This window comes from Macaca mulatta, chromosome 4 (genome assembly GCF_049350105.2).
Source record: "Macaca mulatta isolate MMU2019108-1 chromosome 4, T2T-MMU8v2.0, whole genome shotgun sequence".
Classification (NCBI taxonomy): domain Eukaryota; kingdom Metazoa; phylum Chordata; class Mammalia; order Primates; family Cercopithecidae; genus Macaca; species Macaca mulatta.
In genome coordinates this window covers 155,945,769-155,953,936 of record NC_133409.1, presented here as the reverse complement: position 1 = coordinate 155,953,936, position 8,168 = coordinate 155,945,769, and the positions used below count along the sequence as shown (strand labels likewise).

Genomic DNA, 8,168 nt, shown 5'->3' with positions numbered 1-8,168 from the left:
TTAAAAAAAAATAAATGCTGGTGAGGATGCAGACCAAAGGGAACTCTTATACACTGTTGGTGGGAATATTAATTAGTACAGTCATTATGGACAATAGAATGGAGGTTTCTTAGAAAACTAAAAACAGAACTACCATATGATCCAGCAATCCCACTACTGTGCATTTATCGAAAGGAAAATAAATCAGTATATCAAAGGGATATCTGCACCCTATGTTTATTGCAGTACTATTCACAATAGTGAAGATATGGAATCAACAAGTGTTCTTGAATGGATAAATAAAGAAAATGTGATATATAAACATAAGAGAATACTATTCAGCCATAAAAAGAGTGAAATTCTGACATTTGCAGCAATGTGAATAGAACTGGAGGTCATCATGTTAAGTGAAGTAACCCAGGTAGTGAAAGACAAATATTGCATGTTCTCATTCGTACATGGGAGCTCAAAAGGCTGATCTCATAGACGTAGAGAGTAGAGTGATAGTTACCAGAGGTTGGGAAGTGGTGAGGCAATGAAGAGAGGTTGGTCAGTGGCTACACACAGATAGAAGGCTTAAGTTCTAGTGTGTGATAGCACAATAGGGTGACTATAGTTAGCAATAACTTATTGTATATAGTCATGCACCACATAATAACTTTTCTGTGAATGATGGACCACATACGATGGTCCATCGTATGTGATGGTCCCATCGTATGTGATGGTCCCATAAGATTATGCTGGACCTGAAAAATACCTGTCTAGCAACATCTTGATGATACCAAGTTTGTGTAGGCCTAGGCTAATGTATGTGTTTGTGACTCAGTTTTTTAAAAAAAAGTTTTAAAGGATTTTTTTTATAAAGCTAAAAATAGGAAATAGTTTACAGAATAAGAATATATTTGTACAGTTATACCATGTGTTTGTGTTTTAAACTAAGTGTTATTACAGAGTCAAAAAGTTAAAATGAGTTAAAAGTTAAAAAATTAAAAGCTTTTAAGTTTATAAACTAAGTTTAGTTTATAGTAAGATCAATTTATTATTGAAGAATTATAAAGTAAATTTAGTGTAGCCTAAGTGTACAGGGTTTATAAAAGTTTACAGTAGTATACAGTAATGTTCTAGGCCTTCACATTCACTCACCACTCACTCACTGACCCACACACAGCAACTTCCAGGCCTGCCAGTTCCATTCATGGTTAGTACCCTATATAGGTGTACCATTTTTAAATATTTTATACTGTACTTTAACTGTACCTTTTTAATGTTTATATACACAAATACCACTGTGTTACAATTGCCTGCAGCATTCAGTACAGTAACATGCTGTACAGGTTTGTAGTCTAGGAACAATAATATCATATAGCTTAGCTCAGATGTACGGTAGACTATTTCGTCTAGGTTTGTGTAAGTACATCCTATCATGTTTGCACATCAAAATATATGTATCAATGATGCATTTCTCAGAAAACATCATGTCATTAACACCTGACTATATTTCAAAATAACTAGAAAATTCAAAATGTTCCTAATACGAAGAAATAATGTGTTTGAAATGAATATCCTCAATACCCTGATTTGATCATTACATATTGTATGCATCAAAATATCACATGTACCTCATAAATACATATAATTATGTATCAATAAAAATTAATCTAAACAAATCCTTGTTGATAAGTCTGTATGTATATCCAAGACTGTATATCCTTATGTATATATATCCTTAAAATACATTTCCAGAAATGAATATGCTACATTAGCCAGTGTAAATATTTCTAAGTCCCATGTTGCATATAGTCAAACTGCCTCCAGAAATATTGTACCAATAAATATGGGATTCATAACAGTATATTAATATACTCAAACCCCACAACTGAGTAGCATTTGTTTTTAATACTCTGTGAATTTGTTAAAACAAAAAGTGTATCTAATAGTTGTTCTAAACCACAATTTTCTGAAAACAAATTAGGCCAAATATTTTTTCACGTTTTATTGGTCACGTTGTATTTCTTCAGTATCAGATCCTTAACTTCTTCCTTTTGAGTTTTATTTCATTACATCTCTTTTCTATCATATATATCACAGAAAAGTTCTTTTTTCAAACTGTCATTTGATTTTTCAGTTGGGTTTTTTTTTTTTTGAGACGGAGTCTCCCTCTGTCGCCCAGGCAGGAGGGCAGTGGCGCGATCTCTGCTCACTGCAAGCTCCACCTCCTGGGTTCACGCCATTGTCCTGCCTCAGCCTCTGGAGTAGCTGGGACTACAGGCGCCCGCCACCACGCCCCGTAATTTTCTGTATTTTTAGTAGAGACGGGGTTTCACCGTGTTAGCCAGGACGGTCTCCATTTCTTGACCTCGTGATCCGCCCGCCTCGGCTTCCCAAAGTGCTGGGATTACAGACGTGAGCCACTGCGCCCGGCGTGATTTTTCAGTTTTTAAGGTATTTGGAAACATAAATTTTAGTGTCTTTTCGTAGAGATAGCTATCAATTATTTTTTGTGAATATTTCAGAAAGCTCCCACAATCCCGAGTGTTTAAGTATTTGTGTATATATATTTACTTCTCTTATAATTTCAATTTTATATTTAATGTTTAACCATCTTGGAACTGTATTTTCTATAACAACTAGCTACTTTTTTGAAAACTTACTGAATTATCGAACCACTCCTCATTTAGAATTTCATATGCTAAATTTTTTCATGTACTGAAAAAATTACAGTGTTTTCTCTTGTGCTTTATTGATCTATCAATTGTTTTGCAGTTCCCCTGCCATGCTAACTCAGAATTATCACATTTTGGAAATATTTTGCCCACTCATCTCCCTTTTTTTCTTTCATACTAAAATTAGAATCATCTTAAATTCAACTTACAAATACGGTTTTAACTGACAATTTTATTCACTCATCCCATAAAGGTACATAATTCCTCATGTAAGAATCAGCCTTTTCTCATAAAAATTTCTAAATCATTTTTGTTGTCTTGTATATTTGTTATTAAACTCATTCCTATATTTCATATTTCTACAGCTATTGTGAATACTTTTTCTATTATGCTTTCAAATTAATTATTAGTACTTATGTGTATGTAGTACTACCAATTTTATACATATTCATTTTGTAGCTGTTCACAAAATCATATGAATGTGCCATGCATTATTCCAGTGAGAAAGTCTATGAAAGTAATAGGTTCTCAGACAGACATATACATTCACAAAAGCTTAAACACTGCTGCTTTAAGTGTAAGTTTTCTCAATGACTGTCTAGCAGGTTCACCATTATTTATCCTTATGTGTAAGCAGTTGTCCTGGACACCAAAACCAACTCCAAACTCAGTAAGTCTGCACTAAGTCTCCAAAGCCACATACTGGATAAGTTCCATAACAAGTGGCTTTTTCCTGTCCCTAGATGATCAGTTTTAAATTACAGTCTTCTGAGGTAAATCTTCATATTTTCAGGCCATTGTCTCTGTAACCATAGGAAAAAGACAACAGACTTTTCTAGACATATTAGATCTCAGAATTTATTCTCATTTACATGGCCTTTACGTATTTAGGTGTGGAAATAACAAATGCACTTTCCAATTTCATCCTTTCTAGATACCTGATTAAGTCATGTTTTCTAGCCCCTTCTCAGCTGGAACATGATGATTGCCATGTTCAACTTAGTAGGTTTTATATTGCAAGATTGGGCTTGAATGAAATCCAGGTAACTTAGCCTTTATCTATCAACAATCTGATTCTTTTTTTCTCAGTTTTTATCTAACACCATATTCTTAATCAAGAAAAGATCTCAAACCCCTAATGTAATAATTCATAGAACTTATACCACTTTCTCTCTTAGTTTTCTTCAATATTTGTGACATGTATTTTAGAAAAGTAATACAAGGGTAATAAACAGCTACATGACATGTGCTTTATATCTTTATTGACTCCTTAATAGCTACTACAAGCTCACTTGTGAGTCATACCTGATGTACATTAAATAAGTCACAATTCTGAACCACATTTATAGAAACTTGAATTCCTAGTAAATATAATAATTGAGGATCTTAAAGCTCAACAAATCAGGCCTTCCAATTTTTCAGATGAGGAAATTAAGGCCTGAAGATATGAAGTGACTTACCCCGAAGTAAAAGATCTAGTTAGTAATAGAGCTGAGATTGAGATCCATGACTTCTAAAACCCAGAAACATGCTCTCTCCACTAAACCATGTGATCATTCTAAGCAGTCAACAGTTTTTATGATCCTCCTTCTGTTTCCCTGGGAAGGGTCTCCATATTAACCAAATTCTTAAGGCATTCAGAGAATTTCTCTCCAGCGTGAAGTTTTTATTGTTGTAAAAAAGAAGAGTTTTGTCTAATGGTTTCCCCACACTCAGTATGTATATTTGATTTCTCTTCATTATGACTTTTTTGGTGTTTTGTAAGATATGTGCTCTGGCTAAAGGCTTTCCCACATTCATTACATTCATAGGGTTTCTCTTCAGTATGCATTTTCTGATGTTTTTTAAGGTCTGTCCTCTGCCTAAAGGCTTTGCCACATTTACTGCATTCATAAGGTTTTTCTACAGTATGAATGACCTGATGTTGAATAAGACCAGAGCAGTAACTGAATGCCTTTCTACATTCATTACATTTATAGGATTTTTCACTAGTATGAGTTTTCTGGTGATTTTTGAGGTGTGTACTCTGACTGAATGCTTTTCCACATTCAGTACATTTATAGGTATTTTCTCCAGTGTGATTTATCTGATGTTGAACAAGTGCTAACCAATCACTGAAGGCTTTTCCACAGTCAGTGCATTTATAGGGCTTCTTTCTGGTATGATTTCTCTTATGTTGAATTAGGGGTGAACAGAAACTGAAAGGTTTCCCACAGTCATTACATTCACAGGGCTTCTCTCCAGTGTGAGTTCTCTGAATATGTCCTGAGTGGTCACTAAAAGCTTTTCCACATTCATTGCATTTGTAGGGTTTTTCTCCAGTATGAACCCTCGTATGCTGTGTAAGGAATGAACTCTGGCTGAAAGTTTTCTCACATTCATTGCATTTATATGGTTTCTCTCTTGTATGACTTCTCCGATGTTGAGTAAGGTATGTGCTTCTGCTAAAGGCTTTTCCACATTGCTTACATTCATAAGGCTTTTCTCCTGTATGTGTTCTTTGATGTCGAATAACAGCTGAATAGTTACCAAAGGCTTTCTCACATTCATTGCAGTCATAGGGCTTTTCTCCAGTGTGAGTTCTATGATGCTGAATAAGGGCTGAATAATCACTAAAGGCATTCCCACATTCATTGCATTGGCATGGTTTCTCTCCAGTGTGCATTCTCTGATGTTGAAAGAGGTCCGAACAGTAACTGAAAGCTTTCCCACAGTCATGACATTCATAGGGTTTCTCTGCAGTATGGACAAATATGATGTTGAATAAGAGCTGAGTGATCATGGAAGGCTTTCTCACATTCATTACATTCATAGGGTTTTTCTCCTGTATGCATTCTTTGATGCTGAGTAAGATGTGCACTCTGACTAAAGGACCTACCTACCACATTCATTGCATTCATAAGGTTTCTCTCCAGTATGGATTCTCTGATGTAGAGTAAGATGTGTGTTCTGATTAAAAGCTTTGCCACATTCAAGACATTTACAGGGCTTCTCACTGGTGTGAATTCTTTGATGCTGAGTAAGGTGTGTACTACGACTGAATGTCTTGCCACATTCAGTACACTCATAAGGTCTCTCTCCACTGTGAATTTTCTGATGTTGAATTAAGAACTGAGCAATAAATGAAGGCCTTCCCACACTTCCTGCATTTGTAGGGCTTTTCTCCTATATGAGTTTTCTGAAGATTTCTTAAGTGGGAACTCTGATTAAATCCCTTTCCACATTCAGTAGATTTATAGGGTCTCTCTCTCCACAATGAGTTCTTTGATGCTGAACAAGACACGGCCTCTGAAGCTTCTCCCACATTCACTATATTTACAAGGGTTTTTTTCCATCATACTTTCTTTGTATAATTAAATCTGAGTTTTGTTTGTGTGTCTTTCAACACGTACCATATTTATGACAATTCTATAGGATCTCTCTGCTCTGTAACAAGTATTGATCTTATAGTAAAAATTCTCACAAATTCATTAGATTCTACATCTCTTTCTCTGGTAGGAATTTTTGTGCAGGTAGCTATCTCCTACCCTAGATTATTCCCCTTGTTTAGCTGCTGATTCTTAAACTGGCCTCTAGATTTCCAGATTTCTTCTGGTATAGACTTTCTCTTTGCAAGTTCTTCCATCTCTAATCCTTGAGATTAATCTTCTTTTGAAATGTCCTGCTGCTCTACTCTTGATGTCTTGGCCCCAGGTTCAAGCTTCCCATCTAAAAGACATAAAAATATGACTCTACTATGTGCCAAATGTTGGGAGAAAAGAAGCTGCTATATTAGGAATGGAATAATGAAATTGCAGATACTGAGAACATAAAATACTGGGACTATAAATACTGGGACTATAAGATAGTAATCAAGGGAGGAGTGAGAAGGAAATACTAGTGGTGTGAAAGTGTCTGATACAGGGAATGAAGCAAACATTCTGTCAGGTGAGAAGAATGATTAGGGAAAAAACTAAATGGTAAATATTAGAAAAGAGAAACAATTATCAGGGATTAAGAAATGAAAACTGTTATCAGAGAGAAATGGTCTTTCAGAAATTATCCTATGAGAAAACTACTTACTCAGCATTGAAACTATTATCTTAAAAAATACTAACAGCTTTTTATTTTCAATAAGCTTTTATATTAGATTTTTTAGTACTTGTACAAAGTAATACTTTTAGCTAATTATTCTTCATCAAGTAAATGCTAATGTTATTGCTTTATACTTGGTATAAAAAGAGCATAAACTCTAGGTTTAAGGACAAAGGAAAGGATGAAAAGGGGGAAATTTACTCTTTTGAAATGAAAAAATAATTATTAGGTCTTTCTAATGACAAATCTACATTATTTTTCACTTTCAGTCATGGATAAAGAGGCAAGTAACATAAAGCATAGGGAAAAAAGGATAGCTCTTCTTTTTATACATCAGCATATTAAAAAGTGGTCCTTCAGTCTGGATTCATACTTCAGAGAGAGTTAATATACTAATATGATGACTGAAAATTGTTTGTAAGGTCATGATTTATAATGGGTTCCATTGCAGGATGACTGAGAAGGGACCTGGCTGATTTATTAGAGGATGCCCAAATAGTGGCACCTACAGTTCTTTTATCTTAGGTTGGTTAATTTCCCCAGAATGGATCACTTTAACCTTCTACCTGAAACGGGGTAGTATATAGAAATCAAGTAGAAGGAAAAATTGAGGTGAGAGTCTCTCCATTCAATATGTAGATTTTTACTAAACCACCTGTTTTCAATGTGTCCCCTAGATTCTGGCATATATTACACATAAAAATTAATGATTTTATTAGCTGCACTCCTAACATCCAACACTCATTTCTCGTTTTAACTCTAATTTATTTATTATCATAAAAAGAAATAAAAAAGCAAAAACAAAAATAATAACAACAAACAATACTTTATTATTGCTTCTCCTGTGCAAAAAGCCCTTTCTTCCTTCTTTAGCCCATCTAATTCTTGACACTACTTTGGAGTGTCACTCAAATGACACTAGTTCCACAACATTCCTTACTCTCCAGTTTCCCTGATTTCCTACAACTTACTATTTTAACTTGTAATTTTAGCACTTAATAGCAGTGCTGCACATTGTTTATCTATTTTCTCCTGTCTGCACATGTTGTCTTCAGAGTTATTTCACGTCTTAGAAAAAAGGGAAAGAACTTTGATGAAGTTTTTGGTTTATAGCTAATATTAATTGAGTTTATGCTAGGCTGACTCACAATATCAACATATCAAATCTTTAAAGAAAACCACACCAAGCAGAGGAAATAGCAAGTGTGAAGTCACCATCATGACAGGGGGAATGGGGAGGAAGAGAGATTGAAAGAAGGCCACTGTGAATAGAGCAAAGAAGGTATACATGAAGAATGGGGGTAGAACTGAGACTGAAAATTAGAGTCCAGTCGCATGAAGCTCACAGGCCATGCAAAAAGTGTGGCATCTTTATCCTGACAGCATAAGGAAGCCATTTAAGAGTCGTAAGCAAAAAGGTGACAAATTCAAATTTGAGAGCTGCAAAAGACA

General features: G+C 34.8%; 1 pseudogene; it reads right to left on the bottom strand.

Moving 5' to 3' along the window:
- Positions 1-4,208: 4,208 nt before the first annotated feature.
- Positions 4,209-5,710, bottom strand: LOC114677658 (uncharacterized; annotated as a pseudogene).
- Between the last annotated feature and the right edge of the window lie 2,458 nt (positions 5,711-8,168).